This window comes from Rattus norvegicus, chromosome 19 (assembly GCF_021556685.1).
Source record: "Rattus norvegicus strain SHRSP/BbbUtx chromosome 19, alternate assembly SHRSP_T2T, whole genome shotgun sequence".
NCBI lineage: Eukaryota > Metazoa > Chordata > Mammalia > Rodentia > Muridae > Rattus > Rattus norvegicus.
Genome location: NC_141552.1, coordinates 56,710,747 through 56,728,852, shown reverse-complemented (window position 1 = coordinate 56,728,852; position 18,106 = coordinate 56,710,747). Strand labels below are relative to the sequence as shown.

Genomic DNA, 18,106 nt, shown 5'->3' with positions numbered 1-18,106 from the left:
TCTGAGCCACCTCACTCAGTCAAGTTTGGAAACTTTTTCTTCAATGATTACAAAAAGGGCGGGAGAGATGGCTCAGCAGTTAAGAGCCCTGGATGCTCTTCTAGAGGACCTGGTTTCGGTTCCTTGAACCCACATGGTATAACATACAATCCTTTGTTAGCTCCAGTTCCAGGGAATCTGATGCCCTCTTCTGGCCTCTCCATTACTCCGTATACATATGGGGCATATGCATGCGTTCAGAGAAACACGTATACACATAAGACAAAAATAAAATACATCTTAAAGGTAAATAAAACCTTAATAAAATCTTTTTTTTTAATCTGTGGGAATTGACTCTGTACACCCATCTGAGTAACACTGACCAAGCTAATGGATCTTAGCATTAAAAGTGAATTCTGAAGCTTTGGGGGACTGTTCCTATTCTGTAGCGGCTCCCTGGCACAAATATCTGCCTGCCTGCTCTGAATCTGCGGTTGGGCACCGGATTCGGTTCTGCTTTGTCGGGCAGGCTCACTTCCCACAGAGCAGAGAGAATTCTGTGTCCAGGAGCAATTTTGGAGACAGTGGGAAAACTGTATCTCACCTAAGCCTGCAAGGCTTGCTCAATCAAACACCGAGAGAACAGAACAACAGCCTGCTGGGGATGCGGTCTCCGGAAAACTTCTGAACACACAAAGAGAGAAACCAACTAACCAAAGCCACGCCTGGAGGAGGAGGGGAGAGCAGAAGGTGCAGTTACCATCACAACAGGTTAACACTGGAAAAACTCATAAGAAATAACCAACAAACCAAGAAGTATAATTGATACAGGAGAAAAAAAAATTCCCAAGGAATTCTTTGGGAGTATGTGCATGGATGGGGCTGAGACATAGATTTAGTAAGAGTGAACTTCCTACCACTTATTATAAATGCATTCGAAAAAAGTAATAGAAAGGACATTGTTGGTATTCTAAGCTCCACCCCCACAGCTACCTGGGAACAGCCAGCTATGCTCCGCCCCGCAGTTGCCTGGCAACTGTGCCTGACTATAATGGGGGCTGCTTGCCCTCTCCTCTCCCTCTTGCTCTGCTCTTCCCTTCTCTGCTCTCTTGCCCTCTCCCCCTGTCCCTTCCCCTGACCCCCTTCCCTCCACATGCCCATGACCAGCCTTTCCTCTCCTCTTCTTCTCTCATTAAACCCCTCCACATGGAACCATGTTGTCTTGGTGTGCTCTGCCCGTGTGGGAGCCAAGATTTAAACTCTTAACAGACATACCATGATGGCGAATCATAAAGTAAGGGGGGTTATGGTTATGACTCATAAAATAGATGCTGTTGGGGCTGGAGAGATAGTTTAGCTCTCAAGAAGACATACTTCCAGAGGATCTGAGTTCAGTTCCCAGCAACCATACTGGGCAACTCACAACCACCTGTAACTCCAGCTCCAAGGGATCCAATGCCTTCTCCTGGCCTCCACAGAAAGTTCTACATCTGCTCAGGGTAGTACCCCCAAATATTTGGTTACATGGCGAAGGGTAGGGGGACCATGGCAATGGGATGGGACATGGAACGGTGATTGTCACACCCCATAGACTTCATTCATATCATAAGACCCTTCAGGGCCCATGAAGCAACCCTGATAATACTGGTTATTACTTAGGTAAATTCCGTCAGGAAATATGAAATTCTCCTTGGGGACGTGGGCGATGCCTTCGGTATCTTGTTCATTTGCACGAAGAGAACACAACCATGATTAATACCTCCCTGGTGGTATAAATTCCACTCTGGCTCCTGTTGCTGTGTCTTAATCTATATGCAATTGAGACCTTGTTTATGCGTCACTGGTATGACTTCATTAAGAGTGTAATTGAAATGGATACTGTAATTAGGAAGGAAGATATACTTGTAAACAGGATGATAAATCCATATTTTAATGGATTTCGAGCACTTCAACAGAGTTGGGTCCTCATTTTGCCAAAACAATGTTAATTATTGTTAGCTATAAGAAAATAAGCACTGAGTGATGATACTGAATACAGCAGAAAACAAAACCCTCGGACCGGAGTGAGTCCCCAGTCTCAAGGACGCAGGCTTCATTCATGTGTGGGATACTTAATCTCGGTTGTAGCCCTGCGGTAAAGCTATGCGTCATGCCGTCATCACTATGACACAGTTGAGGACTTGGGGCAGAGATACAATGGATGGCCTGCCCTGAGGCACGCCAGCCGTGAACAGAGGGACTTAAATGTTAACCCAAGACCTTGAGCCAGGGCTCCTCTTTAGTCAACCCATGTGTGTCTCTCGTGACAAATGAGGGGACAATATGAGTATCCACATTTGGTCAGATATTTCAGTGCTATGTAAGTGAAGACAGAAGCTCAGAAAGGGCTGGGCTCCTGAGAGTTCCAGTTCCCATTGCTCTACCCCCCTCCCTTGACTTTGTACCCAGACTGGCCTCCTATTCACATTTATTATCTGCATAGACAGGCCTACTGTGCACGCACTATCACACCTCCAGATGGGTGGTGTGGAAGTTGGTAGTTCCAAAAGGAAGGAGAACCCTTTACTTTGGCATCAAGCTTCCCATTGGTTTCAATCTTTATTGTTTCTTCTTTAAGGAAAAAAATGGATCTTGATTCCCATAATATTAGATTTCAAGAAAAGTTACACAAACATTGCTGACAATTCCCATAGACGGTTGGCCCAACAGTTCCTAATGGCAAACTCTCTCTAATAATACAGAAACAGAATTAGTGCTGGTGTAACACTGTCACCAAAACCTCAGAGCTGACATAGGCTCCTCCATGTTTCCCACCATGCTCACTGCACTGCTGTTCTGGGCCAGAACCTCCTCCAGGAGGCCCTCTGACTTTGGTGCCATGTTTCAGAGGTAAGGACAACTCAGTCTTTCCTTCCTTCTGGATCGGATTCAGCTTTGGGAAACACCATTTAGATGTGTTGTAGATGTCAGCATTTGGTTTTACTTAATGAGTAGACTGAGCTTATGGGGTGAAGAGCTCCCTAGCAGGCTGAAGCATGGTAAACACCTTGTCAACAGGTTTTGCCCTTTACCCTTCTCAGCCTTGCTAAGAACCGTTAGATTATATTCCTAAGGTTAGTCTCCAAACTCCAGTCGATTATTTGACCACTGATTCATTCCTGAGACAAAAATACCAAGGTCCAATAACCAAAATAATTATTTGGCTAACATGTCTAATCAGGATTTAGCACAGACTTACAGCGTGACTTTCTTGGTCTGCCAGCTTTCCAATAACGACACAGAGACTTTTTATTACTTAAGAATTCTTAAGGCCTTTGCTTACTCTTGTTCCTAACTAGCTCTTATAGCTTAATTAACCTATTTATATTAATCTGTGTTCTGCCATGTGGCTCGTTACCTCTCCTCAGTTTCATAAATCTGTTAAGACTTCCTCCGTGGCTAGCTGGCGAATCTCTCTCTTCCCTGTCTCTCTTCCCTGCCCCTCAGACTTTTTCCCAGGGTACCCATCTCTGCCTGAAAGTCCCGCCTATCCTTTCCTGCTTTGCTATAGGCTGTTGGGTCTTTAAGTAAGCCAATCAGAAGGAGATGGAGAAGATACTTACAAAACACTGAGGCAGTTGATGCTTCCCACTGACAAGCTTTGCACAGTGCACAAGAGACTAACCCAGCACAGACACCCCCTCTTTCCTCTTTAAAAACCCACTCCAACAAGACAGAAAAAGAAACAAACAACAAAAATGCTTGCTGCTTATTGCTTGCTTGAGAAATTGATGTCTTGGTGTGCTCACTCTGGCGGCTATCCCTTGACATTTTTTTTTCTTTGATAAATTACATAGGTGACGCTATCATTTCAACATGACTTGCCACTGAGGTGTTTAAATGGACTTCATGATTAAGACTGATTCTACCAGATCTTTCCACATTGGGCATCGCTTGAGCATGTATGACGTCAACCCCTCTACACAACAAGGCCACGCCTACACCTGTACAAGTAACTTTTATTCTCCTGTTGTAATTGTTGTCTGGGAGGCTTCCTGTCTCTATCTGCTAACCTAGGTCTAGTCGTGGAAGCTTCTAGCTGTGCTTCTAATCTAGGCCTGTTTTCAGCCTCTGAGACTTGCCGCTGAATAAGCTCACCCTTTCCTGTTCTTTTGGATCTCTACCTGACTGGTTCGGCTCAGCTGTTCTGACTCAAACTCCTCTCCCAGCTGACTTATTTGATCTAGCTTTCCTCTCAGCCTCTGAATTGCTAATTGCTGTGCTTTGCTTCAGACTAACTCTAGCAATCTTTTCTAATCTTCTGGCTCCTTCTCATTCTCTTGGTCATTCTGTCTTTACCTGTATCTAGCTTGTGAAGCGTCTCTCTTCAATCTCTCTCTGTAAAACTCTCCTGGTGAGACTGTCTCCTCCCTCTCTGTACGGCTCTACTCTCCCTCTCAACTCTACTGTACTGCTCTCTATGTATTACTGTACTGTACTGTACACTCTTTCTCCTGTACTGTCTGTATCTTCCCTTTCCTCTCTCCTCTTGTGAGGGTTGGACAACATACATATCCTATTCTGTCAGATCTCTGATTCATCACTTTTTCTGCCACTCAACTAGATGTCACTTTCAAACAAGGGTGCTTCCTTCTACAAACTAACTTTACCTTCATGGTTTAGGATTAAAGTGATTATTAAAGACACGTCTGTATTCCAGCCAGAGGGATTAAAGGTGTCTGTCTGCTAGGGGCTAAGCCACACCACAACTAGAAACATGTTCAAATATTCCATAACATACTCCAACAAGGCCACAAGTCCTAATAGTGCCACTCCCTATGGATCAAGCATTCAAACACATGAGTCTATGGGGGCCATTCCTCTTGAAACCATGACACTTGGGTGTAGGCTTGCTAAATATCAGATGGTAGAGTTTAAGTCACCAAACCATGTCTTATCAATGAACACTGGGCTAAGGACACACACTCACTGGCACCTGCTGAACTCATTCATACTTCCTATGTTCTCCTTTTGGTCTTCAGAGTGATTAACACCTTCTTATCGACCTTCTTCATGTATTCTAGGCAAGTGCTCTATTGAGTTACACCCTCAGTTTTCCAAAAGACTTTAATTTGAAATCTTGCTTGGTTCTTTTGAAAATAAAAGGACTCTTTAAGTTTGTCTTCCTTTAAACTAAAATTAAGAGAAATTTGGTGGGACTCAAAATTTCTTTACTATCACAATATTATTACTATCAAAAGTGTTATTACTGTTGAAAATAGTTTCAGTAGACAGAATTCCAGTGTTAACTTGCTGTCCTTTGCAGAGATAAGTTTCTGTGGTAATGACTAGTTTTAATGCACTGAACGGCCACTAGTGGATTTGTTAATGAACAATTGAAGGCAAGGTCTATCACAACATCCACATTCTTCACATTTTCAAATAAGAGAGAGTTGTAAGATCACAGGACCCCTCTCTGTGCCAGACTGGCCACCTCCCCACAAGACTCTCACCCCACAGTTGTCCTCTGCCTCTAATGTGTCAGGTTGAAGGAGGGAGGTAAGGTCATAGACAATGGGTACTAGGATCATACAGCCTCTTTACTGCCCATGAAGCACAGCTAGCCCACACAGGATCTCTATTCTTTGAAGTAGCTCCATCTTGTTCTAGAAAGTTTACGTGGGTGGACTTACTCAATGAAAGACTCAAATTGAGAATGTGAGGATGCTGTAACAGGTTTAGAGTACAAACGTCCAGCAGAGTCATTATAGCGAACAATTTACCTACCTATGTTTCTATAGCCCCTATCCCCAGAGCAAAACAGAAAGGAAGGAAGAAGGCAAGGCAAAGGAAAAGAAAAATATTTAGCATAATCCTCAACATTCTATCCATTTCTATATGCTGACTCAAAACACTGCTCTCTGGCGTGCTGACACCACTCATATACCAAATGGCATCTTGTCATGTATACTTTCCCTGTTATCAGATGTCCTGAAACAAAAGGTAGGCATGGCCAGAGGGGCAGCACAGGCATAAGTGACTGTCCCCTGGGAGGACCATACTTTGATCTATGGACATCCGTGTCTGAGGATCTAGAAATCCTAAGATGGGCAGAGTTGGCCAGTCCATCGTGTCCATCATGCTCTGAGAAAACAGCTGCCAGCATGTAGAGAAGAGGCGTCTGTACTTGTGGGGCTATGGGAATGCAGTGGTCCTTTTCCTGAAGGAGAGATAGGAAGACTGTGTGTGGATAGGGTTGCTCTACTACAATAGGGAGCTGTGGTGGAAGATGAGGCTTCTGATGGCCAGGGAGCAGAGATTTCATGGACTGTGTGTATCTTCACAGGATCCTTGAATACCTACTGTGGGAGGGAGAGGGGAGCTAAGATCATAGAAGTCCAAAAATGGCTGTGTATTCTAGAAACCAACTTGTCCTGCAAAAACAGAGACAAGATTTGGTTATTTTGGGGGGCTCACTGAGAAGGAAGGAGGTTTTAGGCATGTTTATCTTAGTGACATTGACTTTCACATCTTATTGTACTGTTTTGATGCTCCTAATTCCTAGCTCTAATATATAGCCAAGATGACTGGGAGGAGGGGGAAATAGGTCAAAAGGTTCATGGATTCATTATCTTAAGCTCTGCCACCCTAAAAGTTTCATCCCTTTTTTAAAAAGTTATATGTCCTATAGTAAGACTCTCTTAGCAGAGAGTTCCCATGAGTCACTCATGTCTGATGTGCAGCGAAAGTCTGAAGATGCTGTTGTTTACAACAGCAAGCATGACAAGCAGTTGAGAGTCAGGAGCACAGGAGAATGCCGCAGGAGTGAGATGACCATGGAAGGACACAGATGGAGACCACAGAACATAAACTGAGTTGGGAATATGGTTCACCCTGCTCTGGATAGAACTGGGTAGAATCTGGAACACCTATGTATTCCCCTTAATGTCCAGAGACCTGGGAAGGCTGGGATGGCTCAGGTATACCTGCATACCTCTATACCTCTATAACTACCAAGCTGGAGCATCCATTGAAAAGGTCTTACCTCTGTTCCTCTGAGCCCTGCCGAAAGTCAGCCAACTTTCCTTTCTTTGCTAATGGCCTATCCATCAGCAGGGAAAAGCTTGGAACCATTCCATTATTCCAGTTCCTTTTGTGTCTTTAGGGCACATCGGCAGGCAGCCATCGATTGTTGCATGCAGTTACTTCTTACCGCCCTCCTTCTCTATTTGGTTCTTTGAGGACATCTTAACTCTATCCATTAAGATCCTTTTCGGCCTCCACAGCTACCAACGGCTGGGCAAGTCTTTGTTTCATTGTACTGTGTACCACCAACCCTACTGGCTTCCTCTGCGTTTAAAAGATCATTGCAATTAAACTGGCTCAGCCCACACATCTAGGATAAAATAATTCTCGATTAGCTGGTTTACAAATTTAATTCCATGTTCAGCAATTGATAATAATCGTTCTCAGGTTTTTGAGCTATAATGTGTCATCTCTGGAGGCTTCATTCTGACAGAGTATAGAAACCCACTGAATATCACCTTTAGTGAGGAGGCATGAGCTACACAGTTTGCCTTCCCAAGGACACCAAGAGTCGGGTCCTCCAGACACTTGACCCATTCTATCTTTGGGACGGTATTTATGGGATGTCAGGCTCTGTACAAATGGAATCTCACCATGAACCACCTGGTCAGCGTGAAGGTTGGAGCAGTCTGCTTACTCCCACCTTTGGAGAGGTTAATCAACGCCAAAGGGAGCCTTTCCCAAGAGCTGATGGATGAAACAAAAGTGTACCCACCAGTGTCCCCTTGAGGATAAAGCGAAAGACAGCTACTCATAGTATTGGGTCTGATCCCTTCATCTGAAGTGTGTTCTTCATAAGTAACATGAACATGAGAGCTGTCGTCTGAAAAACCTCAGATACACCATGAGACTCTACTCACTTAGAATCCTGGGTTGGGGGGTCGGGAGGTCAGGGGTCAGGGGTCAGGGGGTAAGGGGTGGGGAGGAGAAGTCAGGGCTGTGTGTCTTTCAGGACTCATGATTTTTAATGTGCTCTGAAACTTTTAACTCGAACGATACATTTTTAGCTTTTAAATGTTGTACACAAACTTGGAGGCAAGTTATTTTAATTCTGAGTACCTTTAAAATTAAAATGGTTCCATCTAGGACAAAGACATTTTTCATAATTTGCAATTTTATTTATTTTCAGCCTCTTTTTCTTTTATCTCAATCGTGTCTCCTATTCATCTTTGTCTAATTGTCCCAGGCTACTACCAGGAATTGAGCATACTATTTATTTAGTTATGATCACTTACTGTACTTCTGGACAAAGAAGTGTTTCCTAAGTTAGTCTTTTTACTCTACAACCTCCATGTTTCCAGAAAGTTCCATAATCATCGTATACAACATTGAATATTCAATTTTAGTTTGTCTGCTATTTCCCACGATTGAATTTGGAGTGCACAGTCTTGCCAAGCAAAAGATAAATAAAATTATATCCTGCTGTTGATCCGTTCCCGGTGCACTTACCCCTCACAATTTTCATCTGTTTACCCATTTACTTAGTGATTGTATGTGGGGATTCTCATTCACTGTCTCCACCCCTCGAGTAGTTTACTCCTAAAGCAAACACAAGGAACTGGAAGGCATACACACGTGTGCACGCACGCATGCGCACACACACACATTCTTACAATGAACTTTGTGGCTCTTTTACCTCCACCTACTATGCAAAAACTCACCCCTTTCTGAACAATGAGCCTAGTAACCTTGCACCCCCACCTGCATTTGTCTGTGGCAATGTACACGGCCCTCGATGATTGGTGGTATACATTCTCATTCTTTAACGCAGATTTAATTTGGACTGCTCCTATTCAAACAGTACAGCGTGGGTGGAACAGCAGTCCAGCCTGAACTGGTTCAGGATCTATGCACAATAAGGCATCATTGTGCCTACCCAGTAAACTTTTTAGAAAGATTTTCCTATTTACCATCTAAAGTCTTTTGCACAGCTGGGCATGTAGGTGATTAAAAGTCGGTGCATTGTGGGAAGGATCATTCGCAACAGAAAATGATCATGTGGCACAGATTATCAATTAAAACAGAGAGCCACCTGCACTGTGTCCCTTAGCCTACCTCCTCCTCCTTTAGAATCCCATAACAGCCCACACAGTAACTGAATACCTTGAGCAGTCACCTGTGTGGTCCACTGTCAATCTTGACATTGCGTCTTCTCTAATCTCTGTGTGTTTCAAAGAAAATCGTCTTTCTAGCCTTTCAAATCTGTGTGATTTCTTCTTTTCAATTCTTTGGATGAGAAGCCAAGAACCTGGAAACACCTGACCTAGACCCCAACCACTTGTAACTTTTCTATGTACCTAGTATATTACTCTTAGTAGATAGTTCAATAAATAAATATATTCCTGTTTTAGTATTCTATTGCTGAGAAGAGACACCGTGACCATGTCATCTCTTATGAAAAACAAAACAAAACAAAACAAAACATTTGATTGGGTCTTGTTGGCAGTTTCAGAGGTATAGTCTTTCATCACCACCATCATCATCATCATCACCACCACCACCACCATGGCAGGGAGTGTGGTGGCATGCTGGCTGTCCTTGAGAAACTGGTTTAATCATAAACAGGAATGAATCTACTTTGTCTATACTATAAGATGGCTTGTAAGCCTAAGACAGAGGCAGGCTGGTTCTTCAGGTCCTCTAGTTACTTAGCGGGAGTTTTAACTTGATCAGCCGAAATGGGTCATGTGCTTCCTGTCCCACATTTCTAAAGAGACTTTTGAAAAATAATTGAGAGACTTCCCAACTAGGTTGAGAGAGAGGACGGAATGACGGCAGGGGAGACAAAGTGGGCTTGTGAAAGGCAGTGGGCCTCAAGTTGACTTAGGGTGACAGTGGCTGGTCTCACTGTCAGGATTGCCGCACCAAAAGAGGAGCTAGCAGGAGCGCTTCAGAGCAGCAAAGGAAGGGAACAGAAGAAGATTGAGGAGTTGTATCTGGCCTTGCAGTCAGATCTGGATGTATTTGGATTAAGATCCCTTTTAGCTAGCTTCTCCACAGCAGTGAAAACTTCCCTTTGCAGATGAATCAGGAACCTGTGTAACAAAGGAAGCAGCTTCAGGGTGAGAGACGTTGGGAGATGTTGGAGGAGGGTCTTGTGCACTGCGAATTCAGATGAGGAGGTCTCTGCCCAGGATCTAGTTACAGTCCAGACACAGACACTGTCATGAACATTGACGAATCTCCTATATCACTGTGCTCCTAGAAAGTATGCACCACACTTATCTCTGGTTGGTTAATGAAAGGCTGAACAGTCGATGACTGGGCAGGGGAGATAGAAAGGCTGAACTTCCACTCCCAGCAAGGGGTCTGAGGTGGCAGAATGGGAAGAAGATTTTGACAACTGTGTAGGTGAGGGTCACTAGGCAGGTAGAAGAAGAAGAAGGGAGTCTCCATGATATTGAATATGAAGAAGAATCGACAAGGGAGTTCTCCAAGAAGATACACATGGAGAAGAGCAAGCCAGGGTGAGACACAGAGGAAGTACCTCAAGTAACTTGGACCATATGGATAGGATATAGACAGTTTAGAGGGATGAATGTATTTCTGCTCAGTTGTTGTGCCTAAAGTATGTCGAAAAAAAGTCATTAGGTTTCTATTCTCCATTATTTGGAAGTTAGTTGGGTTAGAAAAAAAAATCTGCCGTTGAAATTTCTCCTTTGGAGAGAGCTTAGGTGAAACATTTTGTTTGGATATAGAGTAAGCTTCAGGAAGTAAACATTTAAAAGAAGTGGAACATTATAAACAGAAGGATGAGGAGTACCAGAAGGAAAGAAGGGATACAAGGGAGGAGCCAGAGTGGGAGGGTACCAGATGCTCCTACACAGGAGGAGTCGCATGGTTGACTTTTTTCTGGTCCCTATTTCTAGGCACCATCTCAAACAAGTTAGAATTTGTTGGCCTTGAAGCAGTGTGTTTGTGGAGGAGGGCACAAATGTCATCCTTAGCAGCAGTCGGGTTTAATCATTTTTAATTTCAGAGAACTGTAGAAGTCAAGGATTTTGATCTGGTCCTGAAGGATGTTGGCAAGACCAAGGGATTAATTGATGCAAAGAAGGCATCAGTCCATTTGTTTCAGTTCTCAGTCTCCAGAACAATGACCCGAGTGGCAAGAAGAGGAATGAGTTAGATGGCCTATCATCCATGACCTTTTTGAGAGGTCACCTAAACTGCTTTCATGGGTGTAGGACCATTGATCTCTCTGGAACTGCTTCAATCCCACCAAAGGTCAACAAGTAGAGTGTCAGAGTGTCAGTTACAATGTAGCAGAGGAGGGTCCACCCAACTGGCCATGACAGAACGTTAGCAGCTGGGGAAAATCCAGAATATAAGCAAGGAAGTAATAACTCTACGACTTTGGGGGGGCATTAAGAAAATTTACATTTAGATTAACATAAGTCAAGATAGCATGTGGTTAAATGCAATTGTACAACGGGGCTGAACTGTGTAGCAGAGCTTTGCTGAAGAGTGTGAAGGAGATGGTAACTTAGTCAGTTGTTTACATCAGACACCTGCAAGCTTTTGTAAAAGAAATCAGTTAAAGTCAGCATCCAAGGAATGAGTCTGAACAGAAAGTGTCTAAGTGGTAGTCCTTGCCTCCAAGTATGATGAACTTCCTATATTTGGTTCAGATATAAACAAAACCTGCTATTGTTTAATGACCAAAACAGTCTGTTCAGTAAAACAAAATTTTTGTTTAGAAACAATTTGGTATGTGTGATGGTTTGCGAATGCTTGGCCCAGGGAGTGGCACTATTAGAAGGTGTGGCCTTGTTGGAGGATGTGTGCCACTGTGGGGTGGGCTTGGAGACCCTCCTCCTAGCTGCCTGAGGATGCCCAGTCTATTCTTGGCTTCCTTCGGATGAAGATGAACTCTCAGCTCCTCCTGCTCCATGCCTGCCTGGATACTGCCATGTTCCCACCTTGATGATAACAGACTGAACCTCTGAACCTGTAAGCCAGCCCCAATTAAATGTTGTCCTTTATAAAACTTGCATTGGTCACGGTGTCTGTTCACAACAATAATACCCTAAGACAGTATTACAGTAAAATTCTAAATATTGGGACTATTACCTTAAAGGATCATAAATAGTATTTGAAAACATGACTTAATATATAGTTTTTTAACATAAAATTGTTACATCTAGAACCCATGATTATATGGTAAATATATTTTACACTGTCATATGTAAAGAGACAATTTAATTTAAAGTTGTACTCTCCAAAAAGAAATGATTTTCAATTTCCAATTAAAAAAGTATAGCCAGAGACAGTGACTGCCTTTCTCCCTCCCCCAAAAGTACATCTCTAGAATTTTCTAGAATGCCCTAAGTTACGACATGAGTCAGAGACTGCCATGTCAAGATGAAATGATTTATTTTACAAAGTTTACAATGAACAATCATAATGTTTTTCTAAAACTAACCCTATTAACAGAACCTTTAAAATCTCCTACGGTCTCAGCTCATACACTCAACCAACCAATAGAGTCCTGAAGTAGTCAGCCATGTCAAGTCTGTCACAAACAATTTACATGTAACGCGGGCTGAGTTGACAATGAAGGCTGAAGCCAATTCTTTACTCCTTCTCTGTGTCGACGGACAAATCTTTACTACACCTCATACTGACAGCAGTAAGCCTATGTCTTGACATCATTCTATGTAGAAATAGATTGGTTATTTAGAGGCATAATTTATCTTTCCAGTGTAATAGTTTTGACTATTTGGGGATTTCACAATGCACCCCAAACACACCCAGTTCTCAGCCCTCTCAGGTCTGCTCCCCCGACTCTTGTGACCTCCCAAAAAAGAAGAAAGAAAAACAAGACCTAAACCACCCCTCCCCCAACATGAAGTCCAGGGTGTTGCTTATATACTTCCGGAGCATGACCAAACTCCCAGCGGCCAGCCCCTTAAAAACAATGAGTCCTTCCCCAACCCCAGTCCTGCCAGAAGCCATCAGTTGTTGAGAGCTACACTTCAGCATCCTTAGCACCATTTTAAGAGTTCTTTTCAATGGTTTCCTGTATAGGCTGTTTCCCTCTCCGTCTTCCCCCAACCCCTCTCTTGCGATGGCAAGATAACCAAATGAAATGACCGTTAGCAAATATTAACTTTCGGCATTTCTTTTTTTTTTTAATGAATTAAAAGTTTAATTCTGAACCATCTTTATAACCGCATCTGGTGAAGCATTGTATCACGGCAGGTTACAACAACTTTGGGAAAAGGCAACTGGTCTACTGTCCAAAACAAGAAGGCTCAAGTAACACCTCTTACTGATTTACCCCACCGCACGTATCCCCAATAAAGTTCTTGTTCAAAAACATGAAATAGGTCCACCTGCTTATTTTAAGCATATTAAAAAGGAAACTAATCGGACCATTTCTATCTGTCTATTTATACAAAAGGCTACACAATGTTACACGTCTCCAGATTACAATTAGCATTGATTATGAATTAGTGTTCTACACCATTACTCAGTTCTTAGAAATCAGAAATTGCTGTAGCCGGTTCACTAGAACATAACACTACGAGACTTAAAAACTAACAGTTACTGCAAAAAATAAAAGCTACTTCAAAGCAAGCTAAGTCAGTACCATTACAAATATTAAAAAAAAAAAAGGAACAAGCAAGGCTAGGGTTTGATAACGCCATCTTGTGATCCACTCGTGTGCATTCTTCACTTCGTGAGTCACTCCCCAAATCCATTTGTATGGTTACTCCTCAACCAAAAAGGACCAGAACAAAAAGTTTACTTCGACTGTTCCCATAGGAAACTCAGCTTGGTTAGTGTGTCAGGCACTTTCTGAGATACCAGCCCACCCCTCGAGCCCTCTCAGCAACTCTACAGGCCAGTCACAATGCAAGTTCAGACACTACACCGTAGAGAAAGGCTGCTATTAATGTTGAAAACAGCAAATGCTACTCACCTGAGTATACCACTGCAAAAGCTGTGGCAGAAACATCAAAGTGAGAAACTTCCACACATGAACATCTCCTTCCAAGTATGTATCTGTTTTGTGGTAGATTTACAACAGGCCTAAAACCATTCCCACCCTACCAAGTCTTTCTGGAGTTCTGCAGGCAGAGTAAAGTATTCACCCATACTGGCTTTCATAAGCTTTCTTACCTAAAGGACGATTTACAGGTCCGTATCAAACCAGGCCAGCTGATTGCTATCACCTGGGGGCAGCTGGTCCATGAGGTCCTGGGCGTGTCCCAGGTCAGGCAGCCCATCAACCGGATAGTCAGCACCAGGGTGGTGGCCATCCATCTCATGCTTCATCATAGGGGCCATCCAACTTTCGGCATTTCTGAGAAAGCATCCACAAGCATCTCTCCTAGAAAACCCCCATTGCCTTTTTTTTTTTTTTTGACCCAGGTTCATTCAACATGGTGACCTCAGGCTTTATTTTAAAGTACTGGTTAAAACAAACAACTACCCCACTGCCAAAGATAATATTCTTAAGGTGTGTCCAGGTTGGAGCAAACCCCTATCGTCCAAGTCATCTTCTCCTCCTGAAGGATTTGAGGGCTTAACAGAATCACTCATTGTCTCCACGGCTACAAAACCAGCTGTCAAAGATACTGCTTGGATATTCTGAATAACTGTCTCAAACTGTGCATTTGATGACAGAAGATCTCTGGCAGCCTCCTTTAATTGGGGGGTCATGGGTAGTTAGGGTGTGGACCCTGGAATTAGTGTGTGCTAAGAGGAAGAACTGAGAACCAGGGTAAAGGGCATGGCCAATTGAACTAGCACACAAGTCCCATAGCCTAAGAGGTAGGCTCTGGTGCAAGGTCCTCCTGATCACACCATCCCCATATGTCAGAGAAGGAGACTCTGAGGGCTGAGTAAATGCTATTTGCTTCTGTTGTTTGTGATATTGCAGATGGGGGTATAGCCTCTGAGATACTCCATTAGGCAAGGGAATCCATCCCCTGTCATCAGAGACATGACCAGTAATTCGTCTTTCCTGTAGACAGGCAGTTTTGGTTTGGCCTATTTTGCCAGAGCTGGGTAAGCTTATACAGGCAGACCGGAAGACCTCTACAGAGGCAGAAACAACAGAATTTGGGCAGGACTTATTTCCCATGCATCCTGGTCCTAGGAGAAGGCTAGCTTGTGACTTCCTCTGGTAGGATTGTGCTCCACGCAAGGGTACGGCCGGGGCCTAGGGACACTCTGCTTTTCAAAGTATATTGTAAACGTAACCCATTTTACATAAGCATTCAATTTTTTACAGTCAGAGTTTAAAGTTTGCCTGATTTTGAATATTATGTCACCTTAAACAAATTTTAAGTTTACCTTAAACCTGCTTTGAGTTACTTGCTTTAGGCATAATTTTGGCAACATATACAGAAGGTTATATGATGGGAGATGAAAATTGGTCTCAGAAAGACAAATGTGGTATGTGCTCACTTATAGGTGGAGATTGGCTTAAAGATTTTTTTAAAAAAATCTACAATCTACAGACCCAGAGAGGCTCAAGTTGTGGACAAGGACATCACAGAATCAACCAAACAGGGCTCATAGGGGCTCACAGAAACTGAACTGAAAATCAGGGAGTTTGTATTGGTCTGGCCTCTGTGTACATTACGTCTGTGTAGCTTGGTGTTTTTGTGGGTCACCTAACAGTGAGAGTAGGGACTGTCTTTGACTCCTTTGCCTTCTTTTGGGATCATTTTCCTCCTACTGGGTTGCCTTGTCCAGACTGAATATGAGGTAATGTGTCTAGCTTTATTGCAACATGACATGCCATGTTTGGTTGATAGCCTTGGTAGGCCTTGCCTTTTCCTGAAGGGAAATGGAGGAGAAGTGGATATGGGGAGAGGGGAGGTGAGAGGGAGGGACTGGGAGGAGAGGAGGGAGAGGAAACTACAATCAGATGTAATATATGAGAGAATAAATAAATAAATAAATAAACAGGTCTCTCCAAGCTTGCCTCTGTAAATGAATTGAATTTGTACTTAACACGACTATAAACACAGACTATATTACATTGAAGAATTTAATAATTTATAATGTGATCATTAACTTGCATATCTTAATTATACTTAACAGTTTACAGCAAGTTAGTCCCTTTTATACAAGTAGAATTTTATAATTTTGACCCTGTTAAGTTTGATCCTTAAAAACATATTGAATTGAAGATTCTTTAGTGTCAAAATCTTAAAGCATCATCAATACAGTCCACAGAGAGACTGGGGACTTCATTTTCCTGATCATCTTATAGTGTGTTTTTACAGATAAATCTTAGCACGGGTAGCAAAGAACTAAATGATTAGCCATGTATCTTTAGGCCAGTTTCTGTTAGCCTGAATAGTTATAACCTTAGGAATTTATAAGCCTTTATCATCAAAATATATTACTCCTATTTTCCTAATCCAAAGTATAAAATCAAAGAAATCATCTTGGTTGTGGGGCAGCTGGCTGTTGAAAAGTACCCTGATTCTTGGTCTAGACAGGTGGAATCCCTGGGGATCCTAAAAGGGACAGCAGGCACATTCCCAGTCTCCCAGGATATCAAGGCCTCACTAACTGCAGCCCCCCAGACCCCTGTAGAGAGGTTTGTGACAGACCATAGGGCAATGCCCCAAGACCCTCCTCCACAGGTAAGGACATGACCACAGGTCACTTAAGCTCAAGACAGAGCAGTCTTAAAAACAGGACCACGTTCCCGAATATGTAGATGAGGTCTTCCCAACTCTTAGGCCAAACCAATAGGAAGTACCTGCTGTCAGTCACTGACCCATCCGAAAACTGTATTTAATAATCGTGGTCGGGGTTGGGGATTTAGCTCAGTGGTAGAGTGATTGCCTAGCAAGCACAAGGCCCTGGGTTCGGTTCTCAGCTCCGGAAAAAAAAAAAAAAAAGAATCGTGGTCAGTGTACAACTGGGAGGTGGCCATCTTCGGGCCCCCCAACACCTACCATGGGAGTGGCTACTTCAAGGCACGCCTCCAGTTCTGCATGGACTACCCACCCATATTCCCCACAAGCCTTCCGGTTCCTCACCAAGACGTGGCACCCAAACATCTATGAGTCAGGGGACGTGTGCATCTCCATCCTCCACCCCCAAGTTGACGACCCACAGAGTGGGGAGCTGCCCTCAGAGCGGTGGAACCCCACGCAGAATGTCAGGACCATCCTCCTGAGTGTGATCTCCCTGCGGAATGAGCCCAACAACTTCTTGCCTGCCGACGTGGACGCCTCGGAGACATACAGAAAATGGAAAGAGAGCAAGGGGAAGGACTGCGAGTACACGGACATCATCCGGAAGCAGGTTCTGGGGACCAAGGTGGACGCAGAGCGCGATGGCGTGAAGGTGCCCACCACGCTGGCTGAGGTCTGCGTGAAGACCAAGGCGCTGGTGCCAGACGAGGGTTCAGACCTCTTCTAAGACTATGAGGACAGCGAAGTGGAGGAGGCCGACAGCTGCTTTGGGGATGAAGAGGATGACTCTGGCACTGAGCAGTCCTGACCCACGTCCCTGAAATAAACTTACAAATTTTACCTCAGCAAAAAAAGACAGAAAGAGAGGGAGAGAGAGAGAGAGAGAGAGAGAGAGAGAGAGAGAGAGAGAGAGAGAGAGAGAGAGAGAGAAGAAAAAGAATCGTGGTCAGGATTAAAAGTGTGCAGGAATTCTTCTGAGAGTTTCTGTCATAAGAGCTGTAACACCTCTACTTTGGGAAGAGATCTGCTCTCCGGAAATCATAATCGAAATCACTTCCAGAAGCTCCCCTGCACCCCTTGCAGGCTAATCAGTCTCCTGCTGGCTCAGCCCAGTGGAGGAACTAAAGCAGCAGCAGTGCAAAGGAGCAGCACCAGCGGTGGGGGGTGGGTGAGGGGGATGGGGGGGGTGGGAGCAGTCTCCCCTCCCTGCCTGAGTTCTCTCCTCCCTCGTCTGAACCCACGCACCTAGCCAGCCCTGGCATGCAGAGCCCCACACCTGGTGTTGCCTGGTTTGTCTACTACAGAAGGGCTGATCGGCAGAGATCTCAACAGGACTCGCAGTTTTATGGGTGCCACCATGGTTGGTTTATACCACCTGGTCACATTAA

At 43.8% G+C, this 18,106-nt stretch overlaps 1 pseudogene; it reads left to right on the top strand.

Moving 5' to 3' along the window:
• Positions 1–6,686: 6,686 nt before the first annotated feature.
• Cdc34-ps1 (cell division cycle 34, ubiquitin conjugating enzyme, pseudogene 1) lies at positions 6,687–17,526 on the top strand (annotated as a pseudogene).
• Positions 17,527–18,106: the final 580 nt, after the last annotated feature.